This window comes from Canis lupus, chromosome 1 (assembly GCF_048164855.1).
Source record: "Canis lupus baileyi chromosome 1, mCanLup2.hap1, whole genome shotgun sequence".
NCBI classification, from domain to species: Eukaryota; Metazoa; Chordata; class Mammalia; order Carnivora; family Canidae; genus Canis; species Canis lupus.
In genome coordinates, this window is record NC_132838.1 from 31,816,388 (window position 1) to 31,839,688 (window position 23,301).

At 43.1% G+C, this 23,301-nt stretch overlaps 1 long non-coding RNA gene across 2 annotated transcripts; it reads left to right on the forward strand.

The window, feature by feature from the left end:
* The first annotated feature begins 18,135 nt into the window (after positions 1–18,135).
* Positions 18,136–22,871, forward strand: LOC140633155 (uncharacterized). 2 transcript variants are annotated; one of them, XR_012030746.1, is made up of 3 exons: positions 18,136–18,987; positions 20,759–20,867; positions 22,203–22,871. It is a non-coding gene; the product is annotated as an uncharacterized lncRNA (long non-coding RNA). The 2 variants fall into 2 exon arrangements; XR_012030745.1 differs by lacking the exons at positions 20,759–20,867; positions 22,203–22,871 and adding an exon at positions 19,312–19,627.
* Positions 22,872–23,301: the final 430 nt, after the last annotated feature.

The window sequence follows — 23,301 nt, forward strand, 5'->3', positions numbered from 1 at the left end:
TAAAAACCACCATATATGAAAAGGATATTTCAGCTTGGTCTAGATCCACAATGCCACCTGAGCGGTAATAAGATCTATTTCTAATATGATATGGGCACAAAACAAAAAACAAAAACAAACAAACCTGAATGAAAGAGACATAATAGGTAATTCAGAGCACTTTCCAATTCTTTCTAAAACAGATATGACTGTGGCTTAATCTAAAGTACTCCATTATGACTCTTAAAACACAAAGCAAATAGCACAGTAAAAAATATTTCTAGATTTTTCCTTGTACCTCTTCTCCATTAATTCAAATAATCAAGAAAAATATTCAATAACCAAATATGCCACTATGATTGGAATACAGTAAAAATCTATTTCTTAATTATGCTAAATATTAAACTTTAGCTATTCATATGTTTTCAATGAGAAAGCCTGAGGAATTTGCACACTGATTTCCCATTGGGGAAATATTTAACTAGAAAAAAAAAAAAAAAGACTATTGTTATTTGGCCCTGCCTCATTAATATAAACAGACACTTATGTAGCTAAGATTTAAGTGACTAGAACAGTTTCCCAGATTCAGCATTTTTACCTCTTCTTCCCTTTCTCTCTTCATTTTTACAGCTACAAAGAAAACTGTCAAGATTCATCTCTGGCTACAGAGATGGGGAAGCCCAGTTCCACAGAACACAATCATTGCACAGTTCTAAAAGCTCTTCATTGAATTTTTTTTCAAAGTTTAAGTTAAAAAACAAGTTCATTTTTCACTTTGGAAATCAAACTTGAAAGAAAAATGTGACCTCCCAGAATTTAATTTCTTCCAAGGAACCCCATCAAGAACATAAACTGTTAAGACATGGCCATTTGGGGAAAGCATTTTCATGTCCTGTTTGACATGTGAAGCTACATGGGACTTAATAAGCTCAATTCTGTCTTTTCTTTATGTGTTCAACATGAATTAAAAACATGTACTTTACCAAAAGCTGGATTCTATAAACAATTCAGATCCTTTTACAGAGAATGTACAGAGGAAGCAGAAAGGATCTTTAATCCTTTGTTATGTTGTTCACTCAAAAAAAAAAAAAACTAAACAAACAAAAAACCCACAATCTTTGAACAGGTACCAAATGTAAATGCATGTAAGTAAAAGAAAAAAAAAATGAAGTGGGCTTTTCAAACTAATAAAACTACTCACTCACCTATTTAAATATTCCTAGAGAAAAATTTAAAAGAGGCAAGATAAGCAGCTTCTTCTTACTTACAAATAAATATAAACACTCTGCATATACTTGCCATGTGCCCCACATGAACTTACAGGCTGCTGGTGGTTCACCTTCCCTCAGCTGGCCTGGAGCTGTTACCTGGAAGGATCATGCCCAGCCAACATTCTGGCCAAGCACAGGGTCTGAAGAGCTCAGTCTCCTGCACCCACACTCCCTGGAAACTCTCCTATCCTCTCCTTCCCAAGCTCTATACTCACATACCCTGCTATCATGAAATCATGAAGTCCACCTCCCCCTAGAAAAGGAATTTGGAGGCCTGATCTAAATAATTTATGTTATAGACAAAGCCAGGGTCATATGGCTTAGGGAAGGCATTGGGAGGACAGAAAAAAAATGTGATCTTTTATCCTGGCCATCATTTATAATCCATTTTGCTGCAGAAAATTTTTCCATGATGATTAGTGTATGCAGCACAGCAGGTCTGGGTATCTATATATTCAGGATGAACAGGCTTTGTGGGGACTGCCCTGTGCCTGGTCATGCTTTGGAAACACGGTTTATAAGAGGAAATGTATTTCTAAGTTTAAAACAACTTACAAATTGACTTTTGTAACTTGACAAATTTCTAAACTAGAGATTACATGTGTAATAAAACCAACTCATTGGAACTCAACAAACCAAAACCCCTAACTTGATTTTATCTGATCTCAATTTGAAAAGAAAATAACATCAAAACAAACTCGCATCAGAATGTAACCAAAACACCATTTTTAGAGAACATGCTGAATAAACTTAATCCAATATTCTAGACTGTCAGAACTGAGTTATGAAGATGTCCAAAACGATGATCTTAACTCCCACATTAAGTCCAATTATCAAACCTAGCCATCAGCTATCTAGAAAACTCACTTAACCAGAACACAAGCACAGTTATTAGGAAATTTTAAGAGTTCAATCAAATAAGTCCAGGGATCCCTTGGTGGCGCAGCAGTTTGGCGCCTGCCTTTGGCCCAGGGCGCGATCCCGGAGACCCGGGATCGAATCCCACGTCGGGCTCCCGGTGCATGGAGCCTGCTTCTCCCTCTGCCTGTGTCTCTGCCCCTCTCTCTTTCTCTCTGTGACTATCATAAATAAATAAAATCTTTAAAAAAAATAATAATAATAATTAAGTCCAATCCTTTATTCCAATGTTAACTTTATTTACATTTATATTTTAAAATACACTCAGGAAAAAATAACTAAAAATAGTTTGAAAAAAATCATAGGGCCAGTCCAAAGTATCTATCAGCTAATATTTATTGTTCATATGGGCCAGGCACTGTTCTAAATATGTCATTTTATCTGCACAACCATTAGTACAGTGCCAATTTTACAGAGGAAAAATCTTAAGCACAGAGAGGTTATGTAATTTATTCAGGGTCACACAGCCAGAAAATCTTGTGTCTTAACCACTATGTTCTGCTACCTTTTATCAAACCACTTCAATTATCTCTCACTTCTCCAAATTACAATGGATTATACTGTACTAACAGCTACTTTATGGGCAGATTACATAAATTGAAAAGCTGAATTATATTGGGGAAAGTAGGATTCTGCTACCAGCAATAGAACACCAACCACTCAGTATGTTCATGCTTCTATATTGTTCTCATGTTTATTATCCAAACATGTATATCCCACCCACAATTAAGATTTCCCTCATCTGCCTAAAGTTTTCCTAGTTAAGTCTTCCAGGAGACACTTACTAAAATATTGAAATGGGGGTTTTATATAGTCAGTATTTAGGGAGAATAATCCTCTCTCCTTAGATTTTGTTTAGAAAGTATGTCCCTACCCTGTGATTGTGGTGAGTCCCCTCCCTGCTTTCTGGATGTTGTTTAAAGTTCCTAAGGAAAGGGGAAATCAGAGAGGCTGCCTTCAGCCCTGAGAATGACAAACAAGCCCAGGGCCAGGTTACTAATCTCCAAATGGGGAAGGCCTGCTAGCAAGTGTGCCTCTAAAGCACAAATTGGCAGGGATTCAAAGTCTCTTAAAGCAAGATTCCCACTGTTGTACAGTAATGAAGCATTAGTTCATAAACCCATACTGCTCTGGACCATATGGTCCAGCCTCTAAAGAAGCCTCTGGGAACTGAGCTTTGGCAGCCCCACTCATGGCCCACAGCCCAGCAAAGGCGGTAGGTCTCTAAGCCGATTCACCCCTCTGGCTCTGCAGATGGTGGTTCTCAAACTTCAGCATCAGAATCACCTGGAAGGCTGTTACACACAGACCGTGGTGCTATCCCCACGATTCTGATTTAGGAGGTCTGGTGTGGGGCCAAGACTTTGCATCTCTAGCAAATTCCTCGGAGATACAGATGATTCGGACCCAGGAATCACATTTTGAGAACTGCTGACTTAAGTTAAATTCTTGGCTGGTGCCATGAGCAAGCACCACATGGTTGAGGGTATTTTCCACCAACAAGGTAAGTGTTCTAGAGAGTCAAGGGAAGGCTAGCTAGTCTCATCACAGCTTCTCCTCCTATCCTCCATCACTAACAAGTAAACTAAGCAATGTCCTTGAGGTATAGGCTTGAGATAGCACTTCACAGTGTCACAGCACTTAAAGATGGCAAGCTTGGGGAGGGCAGAGAAAGAGAAGTTCCCCTAACATACCAAATCAAAATAAGCCAGAAACTGAATTTTGTTCCTACCTCACCTGTCTTCTGACACTGATCATGAATGTCTGGAAATGGAAAAAAAGCCAGAATGATGGGATGCATTAACAAAAGGACTTTGTATTAGAGACTAAAGCACCTTTCATCAGTGCAACTCAAAGAACCAAATAAACTCTAGTAATTCTCTACAGGTTCACAACAGCACCATCACATGTCTACTAATTAACCTCCACAGGTTATGCCACTGGGCACAATGATTTAAAATAACCAGAATGAAATGGAAAACAATGACCAACTCCTAGCCAAGCTCAGAAATTTTTCAATATTAAAATGAACTTAAAAATTCACAAAAAAAAAATAGTTACAATTACTAAGTGTTAACACAGAACTCACCTATACTGTACTTTGTCTCTATCACTTACCAGTTGGGTGACCTTGGACAAATTACTTTACTTCCCTGTAGCCACTCAGTAAAATCAGTAAAATGGGGAGATTACATAAATTGAAAAGCTACATACAGTTTTTATGAGGATTAAATGAAACTGGCACATAGTAAGTATCCTATAAATATTAGCTATAAATGTTATCCCATTAATGTTAATATGAATTATTTTTATTGAGCAGACCTTGCAATTTGCAAGCAATATATTTAGATTACATAAAATATACTAATGGCACTCAAAGACATTTCCCCCACCCTCTTTCATGCCTCCATTCCCTGCCACCATTATCATGGGTTAATCTGCCAGGCCCTCGATGTTTCTACAGACTATTAATTTTTCAATTAAACCATCCAACATTTAGAATAAAAGGAGCAAGCTTAATCCTCATCTTCCCACAAAACAAGAGCCAAAGTTGTAGCAAGAGATAGGTGTCAAACCTTTGTTTTTAAAACTTGTTGAGCTAAATCTAAACAGACCCCGTATGTTGCAAGAGCAGGCATCAGCCAAGGTGAGAAACCTAGAGACAGATGTCTGATTGACATTTTGGTGGAGCGGGAAGAGAAGATTTTAAAGGAAAAAAGAAATGTAACTTCTCATAAAAAAAAAAAAAAAAAAACATAATTTATCAACACACACTACTCAACTTAAGAACCAATAAGGAAAGAACACAACCATCATTTGACTCAATGACCTGTTTTGCTGTAAAGATAAAGAGAACTGTCATTGTAGGTCAATAACCCTAGTATAAAATAGGGTTAATTTGTCCAGAAAGAGGATAATGTTGAAGACTTGGCAATCTACTGAAATCTACTAGAATTCCAGTGTATCTTCTAAATGCTACCTCATGAGTGCAATTTAAAGTTTCACAAGTAACACAAAGAAACCCTAGGAAGCCCCAGAAGATAACAAACTTCTGTCCACATGATAACTCTTGTGTAAACAGACTCCAGAGAATATCAAAAAAAGTTCACTTGGGAGCCAACACAAAATAAGGGATTGTCAGAAAGACACACCCTGATGCCTCTCCTCTTTTAAAACAGTCTCTGGATGTCCAGGACCTGGGGGAATTTCTCACAATATAAGCTAAGTTTTAAAAAATCGGGACTAAATAAATAAATAAATATAAAAAGAATTAAAAATCGGGACACAAAAGTATTTATAGAGGAGAGTGATGCCCTGTGTTCTGTTAAAAAATGTTATCTGGGGCAGCCCGGGTGGCTCAGCGGTTTAGCTCCACCTTCAGCCCAGGGCGTGATCCTGGAGACCTGGGATGAGTCCCACATCAAGCTCCCTGCAGGAGCCTGCTTCTCCCTCTGCCTGTGTCTCTGCCTCTCTCTCTCTCTCTCTCTCTCTCTCTGTCTGTCTCTCATGAATAAATAAACAAAATCTTTAAAAAAAATGTTATCTGTTGCTATAGAGCCATTTATAGATATATTAGCAAAAAAAAGAGACAGAGGAATTGGACATTCTGGCTGTGAAATTTTTTCTTCTTTATATATTCTGCATTTTACAGGTTTGAACTTTCTGATGAATAAACATTAATATAATCAGAACTATTTTATGTCAGGGATGCCTGGGTGACTCAGTGGTTGAGCATCTGCCTTTGGCTCAGGTCATGATCCGAGGGTCCTGAGATTGAGTTCCACATCAGGTTCCCGAGCCCGTTTTCCCCTCTGCCTATGTCTCTGCCTCTTTCTGTCTCTCATGAATAAATAAACAAAACCTTAAAAAAAAAAAAAAAAAAAAAGGACTATTTTTTGACGTACTTCTTAAGAGTTAAAGCTTTTTTCTTAAGATTGATTTATTTTGAGAGAGAAAAAGAGCGTGGGACGGGAAGACAGAGGGAGAAAGAGAGAGAGAAACTTAAGCAGACTCCACATGGAGGCCTACACGGGGGCAAGATCTCACAACTCTGAGATCATGACTGGAGCCAAAACTAAGAGTCAGTGCCACACGAGTTAAAGCTTTTTAATGTACATTTACACAAAACTTACATGGTAGGATGTTCTGTTTCTGAGGTTACACTTGTGACTATATTTTAATTAGTCATTTTTATACTAATTCAGTACAAACCTTTGGGTTTTAAGCAGGTTAAGAAATGGGAAAAAATAATAATTCAAATGACCATGGTTGCTTCCTTCACATGTCTGTTAATGTCATTCTGTACTGAGCTCTACAGGCAAGGAAGGTAGTTATAACCAACCCAGTGAACTCAAAATCCCCAGAGGACTTCATTATCAAATGCATTTATTTAACAAATGAAATCACTATGTCAGAGTAAAACATTCCACACTAAAATTCAAACGCAGTTCTCTATTAGTAGTCCCCTCCCAAGCCAGGAAGTAATTCACATTTAGCATGCAGGATATCCAGATAGAAGGCAGGAAATGCCCACTTTTAAATTAACTCAACCTATACTGTGTTGTTACAGACATTTAACAGAAGTCCTTTTTCCCTTTTTCTTTCTTAATACAGGAAAAGATTAATCATCTCTTGAGAAGTTCCTATTTAAAATATACCTAAAATCAAAGCATTAGCAATTTTAAAAAATTAGCTTAACACTGCATTTCAATGTTAATCAATCTTATTTTTACCAAATCAACTGCATTTTCTGACAAAAAAAAAAAAAAAGAACTGCAGTTTCAGGTCACCTGGATGGCTCAGTCAGTTGAACAACCCTGACTCTTGGTTTCTGCTCGGGTGGTGATCTTGGGTAGTGAGATTAAACCCTTCATCTGGCTCCACTAGGCACAAAGTCTGCTTGAAATTCTCTCTTTCCCTCTCTCTGCTCCTCCCACTGCTCTCATGCAGCTGCACTCTCTTTCTCTCAGTAAATAAGTACATAAAATCGAAGAAGAAGAAGAAGAAGAAGAAGGAGGAGGAGGAGGAGGAGAAGACAGAAGAGGAGGAGGAGGAGGAGGAGGAGGAGGAGGAGGAGGAAGAGGAGCAGCAGCAGCAATTTCACAAATAGAAAAGAAAATGGCTAGGGGCACCTGGGTGGCTCAGTGGTTGAGCGTCTGCCTTCAACCCTGGGTGTGATCCCAGGGTTCTGGATCAAGTCCCACATCGGGCGCCCTGCATGGAGCCTGCTTCTCCCTCTGCCTGTGTCTCTGATGAATAAATAAATAAAATCTTAAAAAAAAAAAAAAACTGGCTAAAAGACATACAGGAAAATAATGAAAATAATCACTTTGGATTATGTATATGAATAAAGAAAAGCAGCAGGATAATCCCAAAATTATGTGTATGGCAAATGGAAGAAAAATAACATTAAATAACATTTTTATACTTCCATAAACTCTAGAAGAACAAGGAGAAACGAATAAAAGTGATTATTCTAGTGGAGGGGGCATGACAAAGCAGAGATGAGACAGAAGCAGAAGTAAGACTTCCTTGCATAGCTTTCTATATCTATTTTTTCCAACAATGTAAAAATATTGCCTGCTCAATAAACTAAATGAAAATTTATGCTAAGATGACCTGGGCTGTATCATGATTTTCTGGCAATCTTGGCCCTCATTTAATGTAGAGGTAAAGAACACTGGCTGTGGAGTCAGGCTGCCAGCAGCTTCTGGACGTGCCATGCCATGAGCTAGCTAATGAGTCCAACTGGAATATCCTGAGACAGGAGCGACAGGACCCTTGCCTCAGTGATGATCACAGCAGCCAGACCATGAGCTGGGAAACCACGATGTTCCTCAGCTGTAGCTCTCAGATGCCAACAGAATCAGGCATAATTCAATTCTGCATAGCATAGAATATGCTTAATTCAATTTCCTCTGCTATACATGGTGGTCTCTCAGTTCTCAGAACATTTGATCAGATGGCTAATACTGTCATACAGAAAGCCCCCATTCTATTTCACTGTGTATTACTACAATTTAAACCAGCCCATTACCACACAGTCCTCTACATATTACTGACTGATAACACCCTTTATCAGCTTTTAATCAGAAAGGGAGTAGGGAACAGAGGAAAGTATAACAGAAGACTTCCCTGCAGGAATAACCTGAAACAGTTGTCTGTCCTCCCAGAGCAAGATGTTGCTTTTTTACGTGGAAGGAAGTTTCTTATAAAAAAAATCAGGAGAATAAGTCAAAATAAAGCATTACTAAAAAAAGAAAAATCCACCAACACACAAGGAAAAAACTTTTATTACAGAAGCCTTATATTTCTTTTTCAGAACACAGTTTTAAAGCAAAATATGCTCTGAATATTTAAAATCAGTATTTTATGTATGTAGAAGGGCCACCGTCCCCTATGCTTACAGTCAGGCCTTCTTGTAAGTTACTTATCTTCTAAAAATCCAATTTAGATTGGCAATTTGGAATTCTGAACAGATTTTCTTTTAGAAGGAATGTGACAAATAATGGTTAACTTTATTCCTTAATATTTATTTACATATCTGATCATCCACATGGAACTGTATTCATCTTGTAATCCTCATAACTCAGTATGAGCAGAAGAACCCAAAACATACTTCATGAATGGAAGAACATCCTGCCACCCTCCACAGACAACACAGACTGGTGTTTCCAAAACTTGGCTAATCAGAATCACCTGGGGGTACTTGTTAGCCAGGCAGGTTCCTGGCCTCACCCCAGACTTGATGACTCAGAATCTCCAGAATCTCCACAATTCTGTTTTAAAACAAGCCCCTGGTGTATCTGATGATTCAGAAAGTGTGGGAAACATGAGATGAATGAAATAGCGCTAACATGGTCTGAGTTCCAAGATGCCCAAGGAAAGCTAAGGTCTGAGTTGGGCCTCTCAGGTTCTGAGTGGGAACAGGAAATCAGGTAGGAGTAGGGTGTAGATGGAAGCTCTGAGCCTCCGGGGCAATGGAGGTAAAGGGGGAAGCTCTTACAGCTAGGGAACAAAGTGGGGGCGGAGCCAGGTGTGCCATCCCTACAAAAGGAGGAAGTGGGGATAAAAAGGGCTCTCAGCTATCCATAAAGGCCCCAAGAGATGGGCTCGCTGTCCCCAGTCTCAACCCCCACCATCTGTGAAGAAAAGAGAAACAACAGCCCCTTAACATGCTGCTGTCAGGAGCCAGGTATACTTTAAGATCCCTGGGCAGAACTTTCTGGTTTTTAAATTATGTTGATCTCAGACAAAAGCTCCCCTCTACCTTGGCCAGCTTTCACGGTGCAGGCTTCAGCCGAGTGGCCTCACAAGGATGGGGCCGTCCGTGGTAACGCGGACATGGATGGGCACACAGATGCTAGCTCAGCCTCCTCTGTCATTCACACAACAGGAAATGTTAAATACATGTTAGCCAGGCACCAGGCACTGTGTGGAGTGCTTTAGATGCAGGTCTCAGATTTCCTGGTCATCAACTAGTAGTTTGAGACGTTTCAAAACAAAAAGACCAAAAGACAGGGGGTTTCCTCCCTCAGCTATGTGATAGGCTTTTGCCACATCTTCATGGGGTCGGTTTTCCTCCTTGGAGAACAAAGTGTCATAATTTCAAGAGAGACAGCACCACAGAATGGTTAGGACAGGCTCTGGAGACAAGCTTGTCTTAGTTTGAACCCCAGGTGCATCGCTTTACTAGCTGTGACCGTGGGTAAGCAAATTACTGTGCCTCAACTGCATCGTCAACTGCATCATCTGTCAAAGAGAAATAACAATAGCATCCACTTTGTAGAGCTGTTGTACGTAGAGAAGACCTCCCCTGATCCACGGTTCAACTTTCCACAGTCTCGGTTCAGAAGCAGATGATCCTTCTTCTGACCTATCTTCAAGGGGTCAGTAGTAGCCTAACACCATGTCAGAAAAATACATTGTGCACAGAGGGTCTGGCACCATCTCTGATTTCAGGGATCCACTATGGGTCCTGGAATGTACCCCCACAGATAAGGGGAGACTCTTGTATTCAAGTGTCTGGCTTATAGCAAGTGCTTCAACCAGCAGCTGTCGGCGTTATCAGGCAATACAGAGTCACCAAAAAAAAAAAAAAAAAAAACCAGCTCCATACCAGAAATTGGAATTGCCCTGTTGCGACTACATAGATATATTAGTAACATCATTTTTTTGTTTGAGGGAGGCTAAATGCTTTCACAGACATGTCATTTAATCCATAAGGAAAGGGACAGAGACTGGGACCTCCAGGCCCTTTGCTCAAAAGAGCCCTCAGTGAGAAACAGAAGCTCCATCTCTTCTGCTACCTTTGTCCAAGATGCTACTAATATGCGCATTTTGAGAAGTGGAGGCCACAAAGGTAATGTATGAAAGCAAGACTGCCATCAGCACCTTCCTGTTGCTTTTGAACTGCAAATCCTGCAGAAATAATTCATCCTAAGATAAATGCCAATTTGAACAATTAATTTTAAAAATCAGTAGGTGCCCCTTAGATATAAATCATTTTATATTTTATACTTTATACTTTAAAAAAAGACATTAAAATGATAGCCAGAGGAAAAAACTGCAGCATTTTCTGAATTTTCTTCCAAAGCATTAAAAATCTCAAATATTTCTCTCTTTATCTTTAAAATTTTTTTCATTTGCTACTCACAATCCTAAAACAATACATATAGATGACATTCTAATATTAGCTTTCCCTGATACAGAGAAAAATTAAATTATTGCTAGAATAACATTTCAACATAAATGTAGGTAGCTTTTTGAACCAAGTAATTGTATTATACCCAAGAGTCAATGAGTAAATTGATGTTTTGGCTTAAACAATACATCTTCATAGTTGAAAACAAAACAAAACAAAAATTCTCTTTTAGAAATATGACATATGGCAAATGCATTTAAACAATTCTCTCTCCATAAGGATATTAGCATTTTTTAAAGATGAAGAGAAAGCTATGAACCCCCTAACTCCTCAAGACATGAAGCTCCATGCACTATATAGGTGAAATAATGATTTGAAAGAGCCTCCATAGTCAGTCATGAAGAGTTTATTTCAGACATTAAAAAAAAAAAAAAAACCATTTTAAATCCCTAATCATAAGAATCAGAGAGAGATTACTGATCAAAGTCATATCATTGATCAAAGCACGGTCATCTGCACTATTAATATTATCAAATAGTAACCCCTCATGAGAATCACAAAATGCCCAAACTGGAAAGGCTAGTAGAGGTTGCTTTAGTCAAAGTCTCTACTCTACAGATAATGAAACTAAGGCCTGAGTACATTGCTTGAGATCTACATTAGAAAATGGCAGCGATAGGGATGCCTAGGTGGCTCGGCAGTTGAGTGTCTTGCCTTTGGCTCAGGGTGTGATCCTGGAGTCCCAGGATCGAGTCCCACATCGGGCTCCCTGCATGGAGCCTGCTTCTCCCTCTGCCTATGTCTTGCCTGCCTCTCTCTCTCTCTCTCTCTCATCTCTCTCTTTCTCTCTCATGAATAAACAAATAAAATCTTAAAAAAAAAAGAAAAGAAAAGAAAAGAAAATGGCAGCAATAAAACCAGATTTGAATCTCCAAATTCTCAACCCAATGAGCTTTCCCATCTATTCCAATGCTCCTCGAAGTCCTCCAAGTACACAGTGGCATCTGTTAAACATACTGGAAGCTCTGAAAGATTCTGGAAATCTGTAACTTTACCAAGAGTTCTAGACAATTCTCAATGGCAGGCAAGTATGGAAAACACTGCGTCACCTCACACAGCCTCGTTAACCTGAAGTGCAATCTGACTGCTCACCTACTCTGTTTCTGTCAATACAGTTAGGGGCCCTCCAGGGATTAGAGATGGGTGGAGACCACATTCCTAACACCAATACCCTCCCTACCATGTGGTACGTTTCAATGAAAGCAAGTCTTAAGTCAATTTTACCAGAAATACAAACATTTTATCAGCAGGCAGGCAGGCACAAAAACCACCATACTACCCGTTCTTAGAAGTGCAGTGAAGCCTCCACTCTGTTTTTAGAACTCTGACAAGCACTTTGCATAAAAGGTTCATTCTGAGGGAAGAAACAAAGATATTCTGACATCAGGACAACCAACCCTCTGGCTGGGTCAAGGATCAGTCTGTTTTGATGTAAGACAATGCAGATGGACACCTGGAGCTCTAACCAGCTAGTTGGAGGCCATAGCATCTGCCTAACTCAGACACTACACTACAAACTCGTATCTTATTTATGCAAAGATGGTGCCTATACAATCTTTGTGCCAACCAACTATCTGCAACACCATTCATCTCTCCCATAAAAACTGTATACCATCAAGATCTTCATGTAAAAGTTCCCCAAGCTAAGAACCACACCAACTCCATGGAAGCACTGTTAAAATACACCAGATGTGAACGGTGCCCACTATCGTTATACAACACGAGTCTCCCTGAACTTGGAATGTTTCTACAATCTAAGGGGGAAAAAACCTTCTGCTTCTCTGAGCCTCTAAGAGGAAAAGCCAGCAAATCATATTTTTTCCTATTCTGTTTTCCACAATTATATTTCATGTTCACCCAGGCAGTACTGTTAAGACAAAGTGAAGCTTTGGAATGGAAATCAGAAGTCTCAGTGTCGATCTAATGTGGTTAGACCTACTAATTCCAGAATTTCCATCTCCTTGTCTTGTGAAATGGATATAATGCAACCTGGCCTTTCTACCTCACAAGATTTTGAGTGAAATAATGAATATGAAAAACATTTTCTCAATCATAAAAAGCACTACATAAGTGTAATGTTATTAATTATAAAAAGAAACCAATCACATGAGGCTTAATAATGAAACAGGCTATTAGGTTGAGTGTCTATTGATTTCTGCATAGGAAAATCTGTTTTGATTGTTTACAGAGCGGAGAGAGAACTACCCACATTTCTAGCTACTGTTACTACTTTCAATAAGCACTGATCTTGTCAGCAAAATTAATGAAGTTTGACTTTTAGAGAAAGGAGTATACTAGTGGTTCAGCACAACCTTAAAAAAGGTAGAAAGTTTACTTTTTCATTTGTTTTTAAAGTTATTGTCTTGTTCACGTAGATTTATAGTAGTCAGTAACAGTTCCTCCCAAAGATTTTTGTAGTTGTTCTTCCTGACACTGAGCGCTAAGAAGCCAAATATTGGTTCAGTTCAAATATCTACTGAGCTATCCCATTGCAGTACAGCTGAACTTTGGAAAAATAAAGATGCAGCCATCCTGGACCTCAAGTAGCTTGCTATCTAGCAGAGGGGAGCAGAAGTACATACACAATTTCAGCCCATGCTGGTAAATGTAGTGATAGACACAATGGAGGCCCATAATAGATGCTATGGGAGGACTCCTTCCAACCCTGGGGTGTCAAGAAAACATTAGGGGAGTCTTTAAGGATAACTAGGAGAGACCCAGCAATTGCACTAGTAGGTATTCACCCCAAAGATACAAACGTAGTGATCCAAAGGGACACCTGCACCCCACTGTTTACAGCAGCAATGTCCACAATAACCAAACTATGGAAAGAGCCCAGATATCCACTGACAGATGAATGGATAAAGATGTGGTGTGTATGTGTGTGTGTGTGTGTGTATACACACACATATTATATATATATATATACACACACACACAATGAAATACTACTCAGCCATCAAAAAAATGAAATCTTGCCATTTGCAAGACAGAACTAGAAAGTCAAGTGAAGTAAGTCAATCAGAGAAAGACAATTATCATATGATCTCACTCATACGTGGAATTTAAGAAACAAAACAGAAGAGCATAGGAGAAGGGAAGGAAAAATAAAACAAGACAAAATCAGAGAGGGAGACAAACTATAAAAGACTCTTAGTCACAGGAAACTAACTGAGGGTTGCTGGAGGGAGATGGGTGGGAGGATAGGGTAACTGGGTGATGGACATTAAGGAGGGCACATGATGGAATGAGCACTGGGTATTATATAAGACTGATGAATCACTAAACTCTAACTCTGAAACTAGTAATACCCTATACATTAATTGAACTCTAAAAAAAATTTTAAATTTTAAATTTTAAAGTTTTTAAATTAAAAAAATAAAAAGCAGGAGAAAAAGTGATGTATGTTCTCCCCAACTTATGACAAAAAGTTAATTTGAATAACTATCAACCTATGAGATTCTGAGGAAAGGCAAACTTGATGAAATATTTCTTAGAATCACTGCCCACAGAACTAAAATGTTTCTCTATTGCAAAGATAGTCTACATGTTTTTAAAACAGCTGCACTCACACCCTTTAGTATGGTAGAGACCCATTAAGCAAGGAAATATACGTAATCTCCCATTGTAGTCGGATCCTCTAAACCATTCAGTTCTGTTACTCGCTCCTTGGGAGACTCATTAAAAGGTTTATCTAACAAGAAGGATGAAATTAGCAGTCATAGCTATCCTTTGGATTGTCTGTGGAATGTATCTAAACTTTATTCCTATTTCCCATGTGATTCTAAAAGGAAGAGAGATGCTCAGTGGGACAAGCAGGCAAGCCAATCAGAATGTCCAGGCTCCAGGCCTGGCTGTGCCAGGAGCCCACCACATAATCAGGCAAGTCACTTCAACCCTCTAGGACCTGATTTCCTCTCTCAGTAAGTTAATGAAGTAGATGGACTTCACAGTCAACTCCAAGTCTAAAAGTCCACATGTCCATTCAAATGGAGTATGTTATTTGGAAGACTTGCCTAAAAAGGGACCCAAGGGATTTCAAAACGTAGCTTTCACTCAGGAACAAAGTTTGACACATTTTTTTGTAAAATCTAAAAGAAGCTGAGTAAAATGAATACACAGGTGTTTCATTGCTTTTTAGCAATAAAAACGTTAAGTGTGTGAAGGTGAAATACCATAAAAACTAATATCTTTACAGTTCAGCTTTCTTCTCCATACGTGCACTTCTACTCTCACACATAATTATATTCAATAAGAGCCTTCTTTCTCAATCATAAAAAAAAAAATGATGAGCCAGGTTTCTAGTATAAAATCAAAGCTATTTCAGGTTCAAACAAACTTGTGAAAAATTTTAAAAAGAGTTTTATCAGTCACTATGACAATTTTGGTTAATTTAGGGCATTTGGGCAGTTGTGGCTGTGGATATTAGCTTATTTGGGGCATATGTATACAAGGAGTGAAAAGTAATGCTTAAATGCAAAACAACACTAGCAAAGAAGGAGTTCTTGAACCTTCAGGGAGAGTTTTCCTGTTTTCTAATTCCAACAATAGATCAGTTTACCTACCATTCAGATCTGCCTCCTCACATCACTCCTGAAGGGTGAAATTATCCTTCACCCACACAGTCACTCCACACAAAAAAGGCATAGAAGCGAACGAGACATCACCGGGAGGACTGTGACATTCCACTAGGGCAGTATATCCTGATGCATGAGGTCATGATTCACAATACATATATTCTATCCAACAACTTTATGAGACCATCTTGATTTTTTTCTCCGCTCATTTTTTTTGGGGGGGGGGGAGGGGAGGAAGCTCTCCCAGTTGGGAACTGTCCACAACTTACCAGGATCTGTTGATAACACCATGAAAGAGATTAAAATGTAAATCATCACATATTACTTCACAACTTGTAGAAAGAGGTATCAGGCAAGCAATGTCTTCAGTATTAACATACTGAAAACGTGAACACACTTCCGCTTTTAAGATAATTAAAATATAGCTAAGTTTTTCTAGCAAGAGAAAAAAATGGAAAACCAGTTGCCTGAGCCTGTATATGAAGCGATCGTAGGGGAAACAGTACTGCATTCAGAGGTGTGGAAATCCAGGCGAGTGTTCCACCAACACCTCCCCTCACACCCTGCAATCCATCAACCATCTCCAATTTGTTCTTTGCACTTAGGATTATGACCAAGGCCACGTACTAAAAAGAGGAGAAACCACACAAACATAATACTTAAAGTTTCTCTACTTCGGGCCAGCAGGAAATTCCAGTTACTTCATTCACTGGAGCTAGTTAAGCTGCTGAAATGAAACGGGTGCTGGGGAGAGATCACGACGTCAGGACACAGACTTGATTTTCAGGGTTGGAGGAGGTCAAAGATGAATGGGACTCAAAGTCTGAGCTCAAAGCCAAGGTCCTTTGAATCACAGAGTGCTCGTGGGTGGGAAGGCAAAGCGGCACGCACGCACACACTAAGCCTCGGCACACTTGCTTGCAGGTGAGAGCGCCGGTCCGCGGCAGGCCGAGAGGCGACAGGCGGCCCCGAGGCCCGCGGAGATCCCCAGAGATTTCTGCAGATCCCGCCGGGGTCTCAAGGTCTGTAATCATTCTATGCCCGTGTCTACATCGTACCCTGGCTTCTCCCCCAGGCCATCTTCCCCCGACCCTTTCCCACGACCTTGGCTCCCCCCCTGGTCTGCAGCGCCCCGGGTCTCGTCCCGGCCTCCCACGCAGACAGAGGACCGGGCAGTGGGGCGGGCCAGCCCTGTTCCCACGCGCGCGCCCGCCGCCCGCCGCCGGCCGCCTGCCACCTGCCACCTGCGCGGCGGCCCCGTCCCGGGTCAGGCCGTGGCCGCCCGAGAAGCCCTCCCTCGCGGGGCGCGGGGCGCGGGGCGCGGGGCGCGGGGGTCCGGGCTCCCGGCTCCAGGGTCCGGGCTCCGCGCGGCGGCCGCCAGGGGGCGGGAGGGAGCAGCTGGCCGGCACCTCCCCGCCTCGTTCCCCTCCCCCGACCCGCCGGCCACTCACGGATTTTCACTCGGCGGTGGTCGAGGCGCGCGGCGGCGGCGTGCAGGGCGTCGAGGCGGCGGTGCAGCGCGGCGGTGCGGCCACCCAGGGCGGCCGCCTGGCCCTCGAGCTCGCCGAAGATGTCCCCCGCGCAGCGCGACAGGTCGGCGAGCTGCGCCAGCAGGCAGCCCAGGGCGTGCGAGCTGACCTGCTCCAGCGAGCGGAAGAGCGGCGCGCCCGCGGCCCCGGCCGCCTCCGGCCGGCGCAGCCGCGCGGGCTCCACGCTCCTCTGGTGGAAGGGCATGGCGGGGGCCGGGCCGGGCCGGGCCGGGCCGGGCGGGGCGGGGGCCGGGGCGCGGGCCCCAGGCGCGGCTCCAGGCGCGGGCCCCAGGCGCGGGCTCCAGGCGCGGCTCCAGGCGCGGGCCCCAGGCGCGGGCTCCAGGCGCGGCGGGCCGCCCGGGGCGAGCGCAGCCCTCAGTCCGGCCCCCGTCGGCGCGGGGCGCGAGTGCGCATCCAACACAAAGGAAAGTCCGGGCAGCGGCGGGGCGCCGGGGAGGAGGCGAGGCGGCGGGCAGGACGGACCGACGGACGCGCGGGCGGGCAGCCGCGGGGTGGGAGCCGCGGCCGCCTGGCGCCCTCCCACCGCCGGGGTGCCGGGGCGCGGGGGTGCGGGGGCGCCGGGGTGCCGGGGCGCGGGGGCGCGGGGGCGCCGGGGCCGCGCGGCGAGAGGCAGTCCCAGGAGCGGCTCCCGGGCGCGGGGCGCGGCGGCCGCGCGGGCGAGCGGAGTCGGGAGTCCCGCTCAAGTTTGCAGGGAGGCAGGAAAGAGCCGGCGGCCCCTTCCCTCCCTCCCGATTGGAGAGGGAGGAGGAAGCGGGGGAAGTGCCGCCGACACCGGGCGCGAGGGAGGGCAGGCGAAAGAAAGAAAGGGGGAGGAGAAAAGGGCCGGCCCGGGGAACCACCTGCGGCTCCGGCGGCCGCCGCGCCCCGCGCCCCGCGCCCGAGGGGAGGTGGCGGCCCGCGCCTCCGCGCCGCCTGCCGCGGCCGCACGGTCCGGGGCTCCCACGTCCCCGCCCGCTTCCCTCCAAGCCCCACGAGCCTTTGGGCCGAGACCTCGCCCGCCCCCGGGCCCGGCGCGCGGAGGGTGGAGCGCCGCGGAGGCGGGGGCGGCGGGGGCGGCGGGGACCGCGAGCCCCTCTCCCGCTGCTCACCTGCGCTCCGGCCCGCGGCGCCCCCGAGTCCCGCGCCCCCCGCCGCGCAGGGACCGCCCCCGGCCTCCCAGGGTCCCCCGGCCCCCCCGGGGAAGTCGGCCAAGGCTTCCGGCGCTGGGGTGCTCCTCTCGGACGACATCCCACATCGCACAGGCGCCGGCAGTTCTGGAGGCCAGCGGGAGTCCGGCTGCCCGAGACCCCTGAGGTCCTCTTGTCCGCGGCGCTTCCAGGGGGTTTCTCCTAGCAAGGTCGCTCCCACTCCTCTAACTGGAAAGGTTCTGGCAGAAATGTGCGGCACTTGAGGTTCTTCTCCCAAGCGTGGGGGTGGGGGAGATGGGGAGTGGGAGAAGGGACCAGACCCTGGAAACCTGAATTCGATGCCTGGAAGGTGCTCAAACGAATTACTATTGACATGGCTGTGGGACACCGCCTCAAACCTTATGGTTAGAAGTATTTGAGAAGACTTGGGTCCAATATCCCAAAGCTAAAATCCTACTGGTTTCATTGCTATGTTTGCTTAGAAAAGGAATCTCGGTTCTTTGGTTTCTGCCCCACAAGTGACCCGAATTGCTGTGCCGTTGGGTTGCAGTTTGGGAACCAGTCTATCAGAGCGCTGTGCCGATTGTACTAGGAAGCGCTTTCTTCTCTCTGGGAGACACGAGAAATGCAAGACAAACAGGCCTGAGAGCGAGCATCGGAAGATAAAGTTTAGTAGATGGAAATATTTGGGGATCTTTTTCTCTGTTGTACAGCAGATCATTTTTCACAATATGGGCCAATAACAATCCCATAATCACCCACTCTGACCACCTTCGGAGTTACCAGGCACAAAGGAACTGCTGCTGTCAGTGGGGATAAAAAAAGAAATTGAAAATTTATGAAGCACTGTATAAACGTCAGGTACAGTATAAAAGTGTGCTGTCTCATCAAGAAATATTTGTTGAGTGCCTGTGGGGCATTGGCTAGAGATAAGGTAATGTGCAAAGCTTGCTCCATCCCTGCCAACATGAGGCTCCTAGTCTAACCACAAATAACATTTCAAACTTAACCATACAATTGACCTATTTAAATTGTACAACTCAGAGGGCAGCTGGGTGGCTTACCACGTGCGTGTGCTCTTTGTCTCAAATAAATAAGATCTTCAAAAAAGTAATAAAGTGTACAACTCAGTGTTTCTATTTTTTTTAAGATTTTTTTTTTTTTTTTTTTTTTTTTTTTTTACAGCACAAGCAGGGGGAGTAGGAGAGAGAGAAGCAGGCTTCCTGCTGAGCAGGGAGTCTGATGCAGGGCTCCATCCCAGGACCTGGGATCATGACCTGAGCCAAAGGCAGACGCCCAACTGAGCAACCCAGGCGCCCCAACTCAGTGTTTTTAAAATATATTCACAGGGTTATGCAAACACCATCACAATCAAATTTAGAACATTTTAATCACTCTCTCCTCCTGCCTACCACCCCAAACAGTTCTCTTTAGTACTTACTCACTCATCTTTGTATCTGCCTCTTCTGGACATTTTTTATAAAGGAAATCATGTAATATATGCCATGTTGTGTCTGTCTTCTTAGCATATATCCTCAAGGTTCATCCAGGTTGTATCATATATCAGAACTTCAATTCTTTTTTATGTATGAATAATATTCCATTGTATGGATATTCCACATTTTGTTGGTTCATTCATCCATTGATGGACATTTGGGTTTCCACTTCTGGGCCTTTATGAATACTGCTGCTGTGAACATTCATGTACAAGTTTTTGTATGGATATATGTTTTCAGTTCTGTTGAATATACACCTAGGATTAGAATTGCTGCATCATATGGTAACCATGTTTAACTTTTTGAAGAACTTCCAGACTACTTTCCAAAGCAGCTGCATCATTTTTCATTCCCACCAGCAATGTCTGAGGGTTCCACTTTCTCCACATCCTGACCAATACTTGTCATTATCTGTCTTTTTTATTATAGCCATCCTAATGGTTGTGAAGTGGTCTTTCATTGTGGTTTTGATTTACATTTCCCTGAGAGCTAATATTTTGAGCATCTTTCATGTGCTTACTGGCCACTTGTTTATCTTCTTTGAAAGAAGATAACATATATCCGGAGAAGTGGCTCTCAGATCCTTTGCCCATTTTTAAATTGGATTATTGGCCCTTTTTTTTTTTTTAAGGTGTAATAGGTTTTTATATAGTCTTGATACAAGTTCTCTATCATGCATAACATTTACTCACTGCTTCAACAGTCCTGTGGTTAAGCATTGTTCTTTATGCATTCATCCTCATCCCTTGAGACCGTTTCTTAGTCTGAAAAAAAGTACAGCTTAACCGCATAAACTAATACAAGAGGAGCCAAGGACATGTTTACAAATTTGTAATCCTGGGGCAATATGAACAGAATTTTTTGATCAAATGATTTCACTGCTCCAGAAGCTGAATTGAAACTATATGTAACCAGGACACTGAATAAATAGGATTCAGGGAGAGGACTCATAACTTAAGCTTTGTCACCTACTGTCCCATTCAAGGAGGACAGTTCTTCCTCTTCAAGTGAATGACAACTCAAGCAGTCCCACAACTATCTTGTTGTCTTGGGTAATAGAAAACCTTCCTGTTACTCTAAAAGATAAAACATGTTTTCCATTTAGTAGTTAAAATCTTGCTCCCTTTCCCTGCAAGGACTTTCTCTGGGCAGAAGTCAGGCCAAGGGGCCCTGCTCCTGCTCCACCTCACCCCATCCTGGCCAGCTTGCTGACAATAATATGAAGAGGGAGAAGTGGAGGGACAGGTAAGTCTGTACTAAACCAGCACTCTGCAAAAGGGCATCACACCCTCTGGCCTAGTGGCTACCTGAAGCAGAATTTTCTCAGAACGCTTTTTGTGGTCCTGTGCTAGGAATGTCTGACCATACATACTTCCTGGGATACAGGCAATGGATTCTCTCCAACTGCTTATTCTAACTCTGATGTGGTTTATTCCACACAGACTCTTGCAGTTGAGGTCCAATCAACCCCCACAGTGAGACTTTTAGGCCAGAATCTCTTTTAAAATGACCTCCTCCTGTGGACTCTTACGTATAGTCTCTGAAATTCACACACCTTTTGTAAGTTCAGTCCCCTACTCTGCTGCCAGAGGAGGCAGTACCTTCCTCAGGGGGAGTCTAGCGTACTCTCAGAGGTCCTGGGGAAGCCCTCCTCACCGGGCTTGGTGGTAGATGCCACTGCCCTTGCCCACAGGCAGGGGTGGAGCGGGAGGTGCGATGGCAGAACTAGAAGTGCTCCATCCAAACAAAATCTCAAGCCCCACCCTCCACCCATCTTCAGTCACCTCACTCTTGGATCTTCTGCATGAATGAGAATCTAATCAGCCCTCTACCCGTTACTTTGAAATTTCCACATTTTAGTCTTAATCACAACTCATTTTGGGATCCAATATCTGTCATTTCCTGCTGCTGCATCAGTCACAACCGTTTAACATCCCGTAAAATAATAGAACAAAACAAAACATTATGCTAATTTATTCCAAGAGGAATTTAATGCCACCTACAAAAAGGAAATGGAAAGAGACAGCAGTTTGGGAGGGAAAAGGTTTGGAATGACATGCAGTTAGAAGTATCTGATGGGCAGATCGGAGGGTGGAATTCACCTAGGAACTGGGAGCCACAGAGGTGATACATAGGAGCCTTGAGAAGAGATGCCCCAACAGCTAGTCGATGACTGTAAGGAATGATGAACAGAGAGCTAAGGTCCAAGTGAGGGCAAGCCCCCAGCCAGGGGGCAAGAGAAGAAAGGTTATTTATTTATTTGTTTATTTAAGTGATTGCTTTATGACAGCAGGGACAAAAGCCAGATTTCAAGCATATGAATAGAAAGGATATACATAGAGTAGAACTAGAACATTCACAGAGAAAACTGCCTGAAAAGTTCAAAAACTAGTCAAATGAAGAAGTATTATTTAAAAAAAATTTTTTTCACCTCAAGATGGTACTTGAAAACCAGATATGGCTGAAACTACTCTATTGGACCATCCTCCCTCTTTCTGCTGACAGGACTTAACTTGTTCAGCAGTATGTCCAGCCTCTTAACATAAATCATAATTTATCTATCCCATTCTGTTTTGACAGTGAGCGGTCAGGTGTGACCCAGTTCCAAGCCAATGAGTTGTAAGGAGAATTGAGAGGCTTCAACACATATTTACCTCCCTGAGGAAAAGAGGAGGGGAGGAGAAAGACTCTCATTCTCATCTCTAGTCAAACCTCAACCTGAGTCGCCTTTGGACGCAGTCAAGTGAGGATGGGATGTCTGGAGCTACAGCAGGATCTTGAGATCATGAGGGGCAGACCAGAAGAGTCAAAGCCATCATGCAAATACCAAGCTTACCCCATAAGGATGACTTCATATGCATACAAAGTGTAAATTCCTGTGATGGGATCAGGAGTGTTACCATCACCTGGGAATTTGTAAGAAATACAAACACTCAGGGCCCACCCCAGACCAACTAAACAAAAATCTCTATTTTGACAAGCTCCCTAGGTGATTCAGATGTATTTTACATTTGAGAAGCACTAGCTTGAACTCATTAAGAGGCTGACTATGGAGTATGACATAGATTAAAGAAGGTGGTGGACAAAATTTAGTAAACGGCCTAAATACAACAAGAGAGCTTCACATACAATCCAGGGAAGTCCCAAGAGAATGTTCAATGGCTGCATAGTAGTTGAGAGGAAAATAGGCAAGAACGTGTTGCCTAGAAAGGGGGCAATAAATTTGAAATTTCAGAGATCGAACAATGATTTATGATTAATTGTGTGAATTTTTTTAAAAAATGCTCCTACCTCTGAGACTAATAATACACTAAATGTCAATTAATTGAACTTAAATGAAACTAAATTTAAAAATAAAAATAAAGAAATGTTCTTAATGAGAAAAAAGCAAACTGCACAGTTGATGTATTCTTGATAATTATCCAAAAGGCAAAAAATTAAAGCCTACCTTTAATAGAAACAAAGTACTTATCCCATTTGAAACCATATTTTCTAATTTTTTTTTTTTTTTTTGAGAGAGTGCTCGGGGGCAGGGGAGAGGCAGAGAGAGAGGGAGAGAAAGAATCTTAAGCAGGCTCCATGCCCAGCACGGAGACCCACATAGGGCTCAATCCCACAACACTGAGACCATGACCTGAGCTGAAGTCATGAGTCAGTCACTTAACCAACTGAGCCACCC